Below are 14,138 nucleotides of genomic sequence, written 5' to 3' on the forward strand. Positions count from 1 at the left end.
AAGCTATGAGCAAGTGTCTGCTTCCATTTTCTTCAATGGATTCTACTGGATGCTCAACACAAAGAATTTATCCAACTGCAGGCTCCTGCTTTTGACAATTCTTGGCTGAACTATTATAACAGGAATTCAGCTGGGCTGAGCACTTTCCTATAAGAGCCTTATTTAGAGAGATTTTAGTTTCAGTATCTCAATAATAATAATGTGCAGAAATATGTCTAGAGACAGGAAAGAATATTTTCACTGACATATCATTATTCTTTCCCTAGTTATAGTACTTGAAGCAGCAAAGATCTCCAAACTTCCTCAACAGGCTATTTTTAACAAAAATTCTTTCTATCTTCAAGGGACCATGTGGAATAAGACAACTCCCTTTCTTGTCTCAGTCTGCTTCCTACATGACACTTTGCTCTCATCTGAGCTACCTTCAAGAGAGCAATTTTTTAACATTCTGAAAGAGAATGCTATATTTAAGATGAGTAGATGAACAGAGTTCAAGCTGAAGGCTCTTGCAGGATAAATACATTTCCAGGAGCTTTGCAGGCTAACTTTGTTATTTAAACACAGAGTGCCTTAGAAGAGGTTGCGATTGGCACCACTCATATTCTTAAGCATCACTAAGTTAGATGCAAGTAGGTATTTGGTCAGCAAATGTTTGCAGCAACTTAAACCATGCAAGTATCAGAGCTTAACTCAAATCATCTCTCACAACAGTCTAAAATAAACTGATGAAGTCTATACTGAATCACACAAGGAGGACTTGGAAATTCTCTTCTGTTGATAGGCCAAAAGAGGTGAAAAATTCCAACGAAAGGACAGCTGCAAAATTTTTTTCATGGGGATTGCATCTTTAGCCACCAGAAGCAGCTGCCAAGTAAACATGTCTCTGCCTTGGTAAGTGGTTGTTTTTCTCTTCAGAATAGGGCATTGTAGTACTGGGATCATACATTCAGTGGCTGCTCTCTCATTGCTTCTAGCATAGACTTCAACATTAAAGCTGTTCATACAGAAAAGTTGGCCCTCGGCATTTTGAGCAAGATGCTGGCCTTGATCAATAAAAAGCAAAGCCAATTGCTCTCACTGCATCCCAGTGAGATGGTCTGCCAGACATGCAAACTGTGCTTTCCTCAAACACCTACAGAGTTACAGATTTGCTCGGTTCTCTGGGTAATCAAAATAGAGTCTTTCATGAGAAAATTCCATCTGGAGGAATTTTTGCTATACTGATCAGCACAGATAAAGGCAGAAAAGATTTATCTAATGTCTGATGGTGGTCAGGTAATGAGGTTGCCTTCTTCTGTCCTGTTCTTGAAAAAATACTCCCACAATAACAAATGTGTTGTAAAGACAGGGAGAATCAATCCTAGTTGAGAGATGGACTGGTAGGTTCTACGTTCTTTCAAGGAGAAAACAGTTCTTAAATTGGTTCAGCTGTACCAAAACCTTGCCTTTGAAGCCAACAGATGCAGATATGAACTCCCAGCTCTTTGATGCATTTGAAATGATATAGGCAGATAGATAGTGAATACATTCTCATTTTTAGAACATTCCTTCAGAAAGATAGAAAAATTTCTGTGTCCTTTTTAGTTACCAAACTCTCCAACAGTACCTGCTAATGGAATACTTTAGTTAAACTGGGACAAGAACAAGCCCTGCCAGACAGCTTATCCTTCTGTTCGAACTTTAATTAAAGGAAGAAGACACTTCTATGGCATTTTGCACTTTAAGTCGTAGAAGCCAGTTACAGTGCTAGTTGTGAGACAGGTACTTGCTCTCTTGAGAGCACCAACAATGTTGTCCTTGTACTTGTTGAAAGGACTGCTCATTGGTGCCCAGCAAGAGTAAAACACATTCTAACCAGAACAGTCGTGCAGTACAATCATCTCTAGGGTGCCTTACACTGCCTTTGAGCCCAGGCAGACGCCAAGTGAAATGCAAGCTTGTTTGATTTCATTAAAACTATTTCACAGGTGAAAAAGTCTGTGATTCTTTAGAACAGCACTGAGATAAGTACAGAGAATTGTCAGTCAAGTTCCTCCCGTGTAGCCTGGTTCTTCAGGCAATGTGTAAACCTGGAACAAGTCTGACCATAATGTACATAATAAAGTACTAAATCATTAAGCAGGTTGCTCAAATAGATATTATGATTCACAGTGTGGAATAAAAAATACATATTAACAGAATATATTGTAGTTTTACCATTTCAGCCATATTTATGCTTTTTACTCATGAGCTCTTCACAAGCATTGTAGGATGTTTTCTTTTATTCATCAGTCAGTGATGTTGTATAGCTGGTAGAAAAATAAAAGAGGGAAGAAGAATGAAGTCACAGGATTGTAGAATGGAGGTTGGAAGCAACCTGAAAGATTATCTAGTTCCAATCTCCCTGCCATTGGCAGGAACACTTTTAACTAGACCAGGTGACTCAGACCTCCATCCAACCCATTCCTGAACACTTTCAGGGATGGGGCACCCACAATTACTCTGCCATGAATAATAGTCCAGAGCAGAGGTAAAGGAAAGAAAGGGAGGACCCTCAGAACCCCACCTCCTTAGCAGGCCAGTGTCCCTCTGAAAAAAAAAGGACATTTTCTCCCTCGGCCTTTTGAAACCACATTGTTACTCAGTTCTGACAGATTAGGTGGTAGAGACAGTCTCATTCTCCAGCCAAGGTCTCACTGGGAAGTCTGAAGAGCTCCGTAAGACCAAGAAGCAATATTAAAGATTTATTCAGACATTAACTATTCTTTTCATACAGTAGGGAAGTAGCTACAAAGTAAATTTTAGCCAACCAAGAGAAACTGGAGACACGAGAAATATCCAAAAACTCTACAAGTAAAAGGTCCTAACATCTCCAATTATAAAACTGATACATGAAAGAAGAAACTGGCTGGAAGGAAGACATCGGCTTCCTTGCAAGGTGAGTGGCCAACATTGATGCGTACAGACTTGCAGATTAGTTGGGGCTGGAAGGATATCCAGAAAGCGGAGCAGCTCATCTAAGTGCCATCCATCTAATTACACCTGCAAAATACACATATGCTTTTCTAAGAGGACTGAGGCTACACAGAACTGCCCACAGTAGGCAGAGACAAGCAAGGCAGTACAGAAAATCTCACATATCTGTGTGTTGCTCTGCTGCTGGTAATCTGGGCATATTTTTCCCAGAGATTGCATTCTGATTCACTTCCACCAACATCTAAGGAGTCTGTTAGCCCTCATGTGGCGGTAAAATGCCCTGCTGAAAGCTTGTTCAAGGTGATGGCCAGAACAGTGTTCTGCTGGAAGATTAGGATCAGGAGTGCCTTTTCACCAAGCAGCAGTCCTATTTCAAGCCAAAACAGACCCAGTCTTCTCATTATAGAAACAATCCTACACTAAAGCAATTTTAAAACCTATTCAGAACACAGTTGATGTGACAGAATGAATAAATTTCTGCTGGGTGTCAACAGAATATCACAGGCCTTTTTTCTTGAGTCGTCAGCTAGAAAATACTTAAACTCCAGAGCACCCAGGTTATGCAGCTCCTGACTTACAATGATGAGGTGGACATGAAAAAATCACAATCAAACACATCACTAGCAATGGCAATGTCATCTTGTATCTTCTAGAAAGAATATAAAAAGGCAAATCCAGCAGAATCTTTCGAATTAACACCTTTTCAGAACCTTCTGGCAAGGAAGCCAAGACGAAATTGCACTTCAGAACCCAGATCAAAGCCATATTTTATAAAGAACTGATGTCCCAAAAAAACCAATAGAAAAGTTCTCATTATCTTTGATGGGACCACAATGGTTGTCTATAAACACCACCTGCAAACAGTCACAAGATTTGAGCTGTGGCTCATTCCCACCTCCTCTCCCAAGGTTTCCTAGAGGCATGCAGCAACCCTGGGCAGTTCACTGCATAGGCCTCTGCCTCAGCACATTTTCTATACATACAACCTGATCCTCCAGGCAAGCTTCCTGATGTCCTCACATACACATGTATGAGGCACCTTCATCTTTTACTCATAATAATTCATCATATACCCTATAAAAGGGATTATATGCTTTTTTCACTTATTACAGGGTCTTAAGATATCCTGCTTAATTTTCCAATAAATTGACATACATTATCTTATTAACTTTGGACAATATAAACAATGTATTATAAGTATTTTTACAGTCAAATAATTCAAATGATTGTCACTATGTGCCACCAAACTGGGGCTGCTTTTAATAAACTCTAAATCTCTTTCACCTAACAAGCCTTGGATGTTACTTTTCAATTTCCAAGACAAGTCATCAACTTCTGTGTCAAGGTCTGATTCATGAAAGAAAAGTGAATTTATTGATTTCTTTTCATCTAGTAATTTTTTAGAACTATTTGGGGGAAAAAAAGCTGATTTCCATAACACTGTTACTGTCCTGTCACACTAATGTTCTGCCACAGTCTGTTGGCAAAATTGTTCAGAGAAAAAGGTATGTTGCATTGATGCAAACATTGAGGAGGGAACTGTATTTCACGTCAGGGAAACAGCAAAAGTGATTCCTCTACATATAAGAAGTTGTGAGGTAGATTCAAGGCATTCCAACCAAAAATCCATGTTTTGTCATCCTCACATACACCATACAATCAATATGTGTCACTCAGAGAAATGAAAGTGAGATTGTGTGTGTCTGTTATATTTTGGACATTTAGTTTTAAAGTTTACTGCAATGCCTGACAATGACTGTGAAGCCAGACTCAAGCCAGGACTGGCTGAATAAGGAATTTGAGAAATATTTGTATCAAAAAATGTTTGGCGTGAAGAGAATAAGAAATCCTAATTCCTTATGAGATCTTGTGATAGTTTATACCTAATGACTAGAACCCAGGAAGCAAAATCCTGCATGAACAAGAACATTCTATATAAAAACAAGAATGGTTCTTGTCAGCGTAGATTAAAAAGCACACAGATACCAATGCTTCTCTATTTCTCAGAATGAGAGGAAGGTACATGAGGCCTCTCAGGCAATAAAAACAGGAGAGGTACCTTCTAAGACAAGAATTTCAGCTTCAATAAAGGACATGAGTGTCAGTGGTACAATTGAACAGACAACATCCCATAAGCTTTAATTCTGACAGACTGGATCCCTGACTAGCTACTTTCATTCTCTCATGGTAGCACAAACTTTTTAACTGAATGAAACAGAGATTCTCTTAGAGATAAAAGAATTTACAGGTAGCTGATACTCAAGGCTTATTTACATTAAGATATAGATAGATAGATAGATCGATCGATCGATCTGTGGGTGTCCATTTCTCTGCCTGCACAAATTTTGTAGTTCTGATCAAAACCATAGTGCAAATCTCAAAAGTTCATCACCTCACAAGGAGGGATAGCAAAAGAAAACATATCATTAGAGTCCTCATTGTGAGAAAAAAAAAAAAAATAGTAGCACAGACTCCCTTTTCATTAGACAGCTGTGAATTTAACATCAGATACACAGCCTATACCTCTGCACAAGTAACACCCACAAGAAACCAGGTTTCCTTCAATCCCCTGTTCATAAAACTGTTTGTCTAATTTGGTGATTAAATACAGCCCACTACTTGATTTATCCGTTACAGAGTCAATATCACTGCCAGTAAGAGGGCTATTTTGTTGATATTTTCAAGCAAATTACAGAAGAACCCAGTGCTAACTGCCAACAGAGACTCAGAGAACGTGCTCACACCTCCTGAGTCTCCATCATCAAATGAATGAACATTCCAGACATCAGGAAAGGCTCAGTGAGGACTAATGCAAACTCCTGTGAACTCACGTAGCAGTAAAAGGATCCACATGTGAAGTGCTTTATAAGCAGGCTTTATTGTTCATGATGCTCTTGCCACCCATATGCTGCTGTTCACCAGTTCTATGAAGTATATCAGATTTCTCACTGGGCTGCAACAAAGATATTAAAGAAACCTGCTTGTGCTCATAAGGTGGTCTGAACTGGATAGGGAATAAAACATTGTTTGTAGTGCTCTTACTAGGCTCAATTACTCACTCAGCATCTTCAAACAAATAATATAAAAAGCAATTCTTTATATTCCCAAGGGTAAATTGGAAGGAGTAGCAAAGACTATCTTGATGAATATTATTACTTGCTGCAGTGTATCACTGATGTTCTTCAGAGCTACACACAGCAGGGTTCTCCTATCAGCAAAATAACTTTGTTCTTAGTTCACAAAGTGGCATAGTAATGAAAATTTACTACAGCAGCAGCAAATGGCTTCCTGGAGATTTTTAATCCTTTAATAGGAGAGATTTTAGTCTCATTTTGGTCAAATTCACACAGAAAATCAGGAGTGTTAAGAACATTCAATACTGTTCATTCATGTGCAGTTTTATAAAGTCCTACAAAATTTCACACTAGGGAGTTGTCTCTTTTGACTGAGAAAATGCTCAGTGCTATGCACAGCATTTCCCTTTAGGAAATTTCACTGCTAACCCAGTTTGCACACAGTCAGACCTGTTAAAGAAGGCTGGCCCTGGTCACTTGCCAGGGCAAAGGTGCATCCTCACTCCTGCTGCTCCTTCCAGTGCAATGAAAGGTGTTTCAATCCATCAACTATTACATTCCTAGGACCAGGATGGGGGCATTTTATGGTAGCCAGAATACTCACAGCTGAGATTAAATAAAAGATGATATAGCAAACCAGCATTCAACTGCAGTGCACCACATTAGTTGTGTTGGTGCTGAGTTGTCATTACTGGTGCTGTTTTCTCCCACAGTCTAATGATAAAGGATAACTTCTCTCCACTGCAGAGCAATTGTGAAACTACAAAGCATCTGCCCTACCATTAAATTAGCTACAGTCAAAAGCTTGTGTTTATAACTTTTCTTCCTACTTTGGTAACACTATGCAAACAAGGATCCCTGCACTACAAAATATGACAGGTCCTCTGCTTTTTTAGGATTTGACTCTGCATTTGAGCTCTTGCCAGTAAGCAGCATTCCTGCCTAAAATTTCTAATGAGGTGTTTAGGACTTAAATGATGAGAGGTGTTATTTCTATTTTAATGATAGTGATTATGTTTGTTTGCCAGAACTGTAATGAGGATATACTGGAGCCTTATTATCATCAAGTACCACTGCTGCTGTATACATCTATGTTGAGGTCATGTCTGCTTTTGGATTAAGTAATTTTTTCTCTACTACCAAAAGTGTCACTCTAAATGAGCCTGAAGAGTCTTACATAGCTCCAGGAACATATATACAGAACAATAATCCACCCTCTCAAGTTCACTGTGGAAAAGAATCAGGCTTGACTGCCAGCATTTTTGCCATCTCAGAACTCAGTTTAGTTCCCATGCTTATCAAAGGCTTATCTGTATCTGACCCTAGACTTGAACATCCCCAGATGCAAAGAAATTTTAGATCAGTGTTTTCTATCAAGATCATATACTATGACACTGCCATTTCAGGAAGTCCATCATTACATGTTCACTGAATACACTGAAAAAGTAAATAACTCATTAAAACTATATTCCTTCTACAACAGACACACAATGCTACATTACAGCAAAGAGGAAACCAGCTTCATCATGAAGTCCTAATTATAAATACTTTAAAAGTATTGATAAATTTTTAATATACAATTTAATGATTAATCAGTTTTTGGATTATCAAAGTACAAAAAGTTTATTGCTTTTTCATAGTTTTGTTCTTTTATACTTACAACTGATACAATGTGCAGTGCTCAGGTTTGTAACATCCATTATTTGTGTGTTTGTCATTGGTAAAGCATTTAGAAATGAAACATTGATATAATATTAAAACTGAGAAGCTGCTCTACTCTGTAGACCTTCCTCCACCACATGTCTTTTATACCGCTATCAAAGTCCTACCATTTCATGCCTCATTCTGCCTTCACTCTCTCTTCCCTCTTAGGGAAGAATGTTCATCAGTACAGCATTTTGGTTCTCAGTAAGAATTTATTCATTTTCTCTCATTCAAATCTTAAAGACCATTTAAGAGAGAGACATTTTCTGTTTCTTTATCAATCTGCTCCTTATCATTTTTATGCATGTGGAAATCCACAACGAGGTAAAAGCCCTGTCCTTAGAGCACCATCATCTGTTGCTACACAATGCTACCCTGAAGCATGAGATGAATTCTGACAGTACATGTGCAGACACAGCTCCCACTGGGAAACTGATGTTTACATACAAGCTAAAACAGTTGGCAATTCTGAATTTTTTATTATAGGTGTGATAAATTTATTTCCATTGACTTCCTCATCACAGAAAGAAGGTAATACTGACTCTTCAGTCTGGGTCTTTGGTCAAGCCTCACCTCTAGTAGTCAAATACTCATAAATCACAAAAACAGATAATAAAATTTGGTACACAGCCATTGTGAAGAAATTGATAGCATTGTATAACAGCCTCATTAAAAACAAACAAAAAAACCAGCAATATGAAGCCTGTGTTAAATGAAGAATGAACTGGTTATTGGAGGAAAAAAATTGGGAAGACAGCCACTAAGTCAACAGAGGTGAGGATCTGTCTGAGTCTTTAGTACAGATCTAAAAAGCACATCTGCTAAAACCATGCAGATGACAAAGTTTAACAGAGTCCCATGAAGTGCTGGGCTGAGTGGAGAGACTCACACAAGTAACCGAGCAGAGCTCTTATTGTGGTTGTTGGAAAAAAGGGCTTATTGTGACCATTAAGGGTCACCCTGGGGTCCAAGTAACTGTTTTACCTTTCTATACAGTATCAGTGTGGTGATCAGCACTGAAGTATTGTGCTCTTCTCCTTTTTTTTTTTCCTTGTAGGACATAAAATATAAAACATAATAAAATCATGGAATAATTTCAGGAATCTATTCATGAATCGAGGAAAATACCTTGCAGTGAAAACCCTGTAGTTTACAAAATATTCTGTGGCTCTGTGTAATTTTGTCTACTACACTGTGGTTGGCTCTGACAGAAATTAATGACGACAAAATGAAGCTTAAGGCCAAATCTGTATCTGTGAAGAGTACTAGCACCTGGAATAAACTAAAAGAGTCAGACTCTATATTTCAGAAGTCATTTGGACAAAAAATGGATGCTGCTCAGATGGTACACTATTGGTAAGCACTTCAACTCAGTTCAATTGGTGATGATTTATGGACCAATATACTGAGCAGTTTAGAATAAATAATCTAGTGGTTCCGTCTCACCTTGAATTCTTCACATTCTTTTTCACAGCAAGAAAGATTGTTTCAAAGATTAAAATGCCAGTGGATAAGACTGCCACAGTCCTTATTTACTTTACAAGGATACATAGCCCCTTCTCTTCTTCCTCATAGTTGCAGTAAGTCTTAATCTGGTAGAGGAATAAACTGCCTCTCTCTTGCTATAATAAAGAGAAGAGAAAAGGAGAAAAATGCTTCAGCTGCTTTCCCCACTTGTGCAAGAATAGATGAGCCCCACAGGAAGCTGTAAGGTTTCTCTCCACTAATGGAAGAGGAATTTGGGCTCAAGGCAGGAAAACACCCTTCAAACAGACAGCACTGCAGCAGTGACTGGGATGCATTTTCGCTCTTAGGGATTGTGTTTTCACAAACCAAACACACCATCTCCCACTTCAGGTACTCCATAGAGTTACATACATGACCGCCTACTCCCAGAGCTCCACACTGTGAGGTGCTGAATGCTCTGCACAGCCCTGGAAGATGCACAGTGTACAGAAATGAAACAAACGGGCTCAGCCTGGGTATCTAAATTTCAGCAACAGTGCTCTGCAAATGTTCCAAGAGCTGCATTTCTGGAGTGCCTGAAGCTGAGTTGAAGATACAGTCATGGATCCTATCAGAGTCTTATGAGTAAGTATGAGATTTCTCACCATTTAGAGCACACTAATGATTGAAGCCACCGCATTAGATTATCAAAATGTTTTCCTGGCAGTTATTATTACAGAAAACAAATAAATAATCACTCCCAGCTGTCAAATAAACAAGACATCGAAGACTTTATGCATTAATTTAATGGCTTAGATGAGCATGTAGCCTAGTGCTCCCCCATCAACCTACAGTTTAATTTGCAAAGGTTTTCATTTCCCTCCATTTTCTACCTCCTATGTAAAAAAAAAAATTGAGAGGAAAAAAAGCACAAAAATATTTTTAAAAATACTTAAAAAAATATTTTCTATCCCTTTTACTCATGTAAACAAACTGAACAATAATAAGAAGAAAACCCATGAAAATCCAAACAACAACAATAAAAGGAGAGATGGCAAGGAGAAAATAGCAGTACCCAAAAATATTAAAATTAGATATTTCTATTGAAAATCAAATTTAAAATACATATAAGTTCTTGTTCATTTGCTTTAAATGTCTGTGGATTATTGTCTCTGATTATTCTCATGGAACTCCAATTTTGATTAAATAACTCTTGGTTCCAGTCTTCATTTCAGTTCTTTAATACATAGCTTTGAAAATTTCCTGATCTTTGTGAGATTTATGGGTTGGAATACAGGGGGATGTCAGCTCCATGCTCACATCAATCTTTAAGTGGAACACAAGTAATTGGGACAGGAAGTCAAACACAGAAAACAGATTAAACTAATATAGTAATGGGGGCCTTGTTATTTTTTTTAAATGCTTCAATCTTCCTATAGCCCAGTTTCTGCAACTCTCATTCACACAGCAGAAAAATTAGATGGATACTAAAGTAATACTAAAATGCTTTAAGACTGAAGTCCTACAAGAGCAGATAGATCCACTCTTACAAATCCCATAGCTTAAAATTGGGCCAAACAGTGTGACTAAAGCTTGCATAGCAGGAGCACTTTGAACACCCTACAGAGATTTTGCCATGCTTTTAACTTTGTGTGAAGGCATTACCTCTCAAGGCCAGGAAAGTCAGCCTTTCCTTTTAAAAACTTAAAAGTTTCTTTAGCAAAATAGTCCAGGAGAGTTAAGAAAGACAACAGCCAATATTGAACTGAATTATTTATCGGGATGGATGTTTAGGAACAAAATTCCTCTTAGTCTAGGCCTTTTCACTGTGTTCTCAGGGTTGTGTTCACCATCCCCTCTGAGAGATATGTCTGCCACATGATGGTGGTGATCACAGAATCCTGAAAATTCAGCAACTCTCACATCAAGCCACAAGCTGTCACCAATGAAGAGGCTGAACAGTGCTTTTTTGAAAAACTACACATCTGGAAAGCATGGAATCATTGATTCACCAAATTTAGATGATTTTTAATGGAAAAAAAAAACTTTGGAGCTTCAAGAGAGACTCATCTCTGGAAATACCAGCTGGTCATCATATCAGCTATTCTTATCTTTGGGTGATATTAATGGAAACTGAGAATTTGAGAATCCTACATATCCTAATGGATATGTGACAGGCAATGCATTGTTTTAAAGGTTTATGTGAGCAATAAGTAGATGTATAAACCATGTGTAATATGAACCACATGTATCAATACAAACACATTTATTTTCCTATGCTTTTACCTTTTTTTTTTTTTCCTTAAGTGGCCTGGCTGTTATGAACACTTTTGTTGTTAAAGGACTCTGGAGTTAACCAGAAAAAAAATCCACTGAAATATTTCTTTATTGAAGAACCTTAATACTGATGTTTTCATACAGAGAAACAAAGCTAAAGATCCCTGCTGGAGGAGAAGTCTACTTGTCACTAATTTTGCTAAGGAATTTCTCTATCTTGCCATTAGTTCTTTTTCACTTCAACTGCCATCCTTCTAAAAGCTGGCTTGATAGAGCTCATCAGTATTCTTAAGCAATAACAAACACATGGGTTTTGTAAATCAGAACTCATTTTATTCATGCTGTGTGCACTTTTAATTGCATAATATTAAAGCAGGACCTGTAGGCAGGTGAACAGAAAAAGAAAAGACTTAAGACACCCCCAAGCAATTAGGCTCTATTCAAATCAATCACATGAAATTTAGGGCCTGGAGTACGCTGGACTCATTTCAAATTTACGTAAGTGATGCTATCATCTGAGCTGTCCCACTGAAAGGCCTCACCTGCATTCTAATTCACCATTGCATCACTCTAAATTCCTGTATTTTCAGCAGTTCTTTGATGTTCATAAATATGGAACAGATTAGTTCTTAACAGAAAAATTCTCATCCTTCTCCCAGAAAAAAGTGAATTCCCCCTTATTTATCTGAGTCCAGCTGTGATTCCTTAGTGACCATGAAGTTAAACTGAACTTTGAATTACTTTTGTATGATGCTATTAATTTGTTCAGCGTATTCCTTAAAGTGTGCCATTAGTCAGAAAATCACAACTGAAATGCCACCATTGCTAAGCCCAAGGGAGGTTGATGAGTAAATCAGAGACAGGAATGTGTCTTGCAATTCCCAGATTCTGCAGACACTGACTTAACTGTATCAAATTTGCTCATAAGCAGTTTATTGGGAATAATACTCACAAATTCACTTAGGTGAATAAAGGATTCATAAGAACACAGTAATATCCATTTCCCAAACCATTTTCTATTCCCTATCAGGGCTGGATGTTATAATTTGTTTATCTATAATTTAAGTATTGTTTTATTAATGAAGGAAATAAATGTATTCATTCAGGGGGAAAGCTCCCATTCATATTGATAAGGTTTGAGTTTGTCTTCTTGTTCATTGTATTTTATCTAGGTCCTTCCCAAGAGGCTTTAAAATGTTCAAATGTAGAAAACAGGTATGGAGAACACACTTGCAGAGTCAGAGGATGGCTGAGGTTAGAAGCTCCAAACACCCCACTCATAGCAGGCTGGACTACAGCTGGTTGCTCAGGCTTTGAGGATCTCTAAGGACAGAGACTCCACAACCTCTGACCAACTTATTCCAGTGTTTGACTACAATTTAAAAGCAACATAGACTATTCTTATGTTTAAATGCAATTTCCTGTGTTTCACTTTTCAGCCATTTCCCCTTGTCTTGTTTTCTTGCCCTTCAAACCTCTGGAAAGAGTCTACCTCCATATTTCCCTCTCCTATCAAAATTTTATAAAAAACTTGATAAATTACCCTTGAGACTTCTTTTCCCCAGGTTAACAGTTCCAGCTCTAAGCCTCTCCTTGTATGACAGGTGCTCCAAGCCCTTATTCACACACATGGTCCTTCACTAGACTTGCTCCAATATGGCCATTTGTCTCTGGGGCCATGGAACACAGGACTGTGGCATAGAACTCCAGATGTGTCCTCAGAAGTGGAGAAGGATGACCAGACCAGACTCCTGTTTCAAAATCCAGTTTCCCAAATCAAGAGTCCCTGTGCTCATGCACTTCACACCACAATCATTTTTTGTCCCTCATGCTGGAGAGAGGATTTGCTCCCACTAACTTTCCCAGAAAAAGGCCTGCTTATGCCCCCGGTCCTCTCCTATGACAAACCTTTTTCTACCTCTCCCCACTAAGATTCCCTTACCTTCCCCTCCTACCTGTTGTGGAAGGCTATCTTGTGGATGCCCATGTGGAAGTCTATTTGCTATATACCAACTTCTCCCCTTCACCAGTTATGCCCCTCAGCGTCTCTCAGCAACTCTCTAAATCTTCCCCACATACAAGCTCACATTCCCAGAACTTTGGGAGCTTCTCACATCAAAGTCTGCCAGTATTCCTCAAACCCATCTGCCATTCTTTATGTCCTTTCCATAACTGCCCTTTTCCCTTGGATTCCATACAAGTTATCTGCTTCTCCTACCCAAGAGAAGGCCCTGTGAGGGCTCCATACTCAGCCTCACCAAGGATTTCCTGTCACATACTTCAAGTTAAGATTCTGATTTCTGCAACTCTTCTGGCCCTTGCTTCTCTGTTTGGAGCATTAAAGGATATTTGAGGTTGCTAAAGCAAATGTTTAGAAGACACCTGGGTCCTTCACCATCACTTGAATTTCCCCCCCTTTTTCTGTAAAGGATATTTGTTGGATGGCAATCATTCCCTGCAAATTTGCACTAGAGAAGCTAATATAGACATTAGCCTAGAGACATGATGAGCTGCAGAATTTCCTCACGCAATGTCAATTTTACTAGCAAAAATGACAGAGATTGGGTTGTTGAGCTGAAACTATACTGATACAGAGTACAGTCATTGTCAGGATCTCAAAGTCCAGTATATACCTTTTGCAGTGGAAAACAACTCTCTTGTATTGTTACAAGTTATTTTGTG

Source organism: Coloeus monedula (assembly GCF_965178545.1).
Source record: "Coloeus monedula genome assembly, chromosome: 1".
Taxonomy (NCBI): Eukaryota; Metazoa; Chordata; class Aves; order Passeriformes; family Corvidae; genus Coloeus; species Coloeus monedula.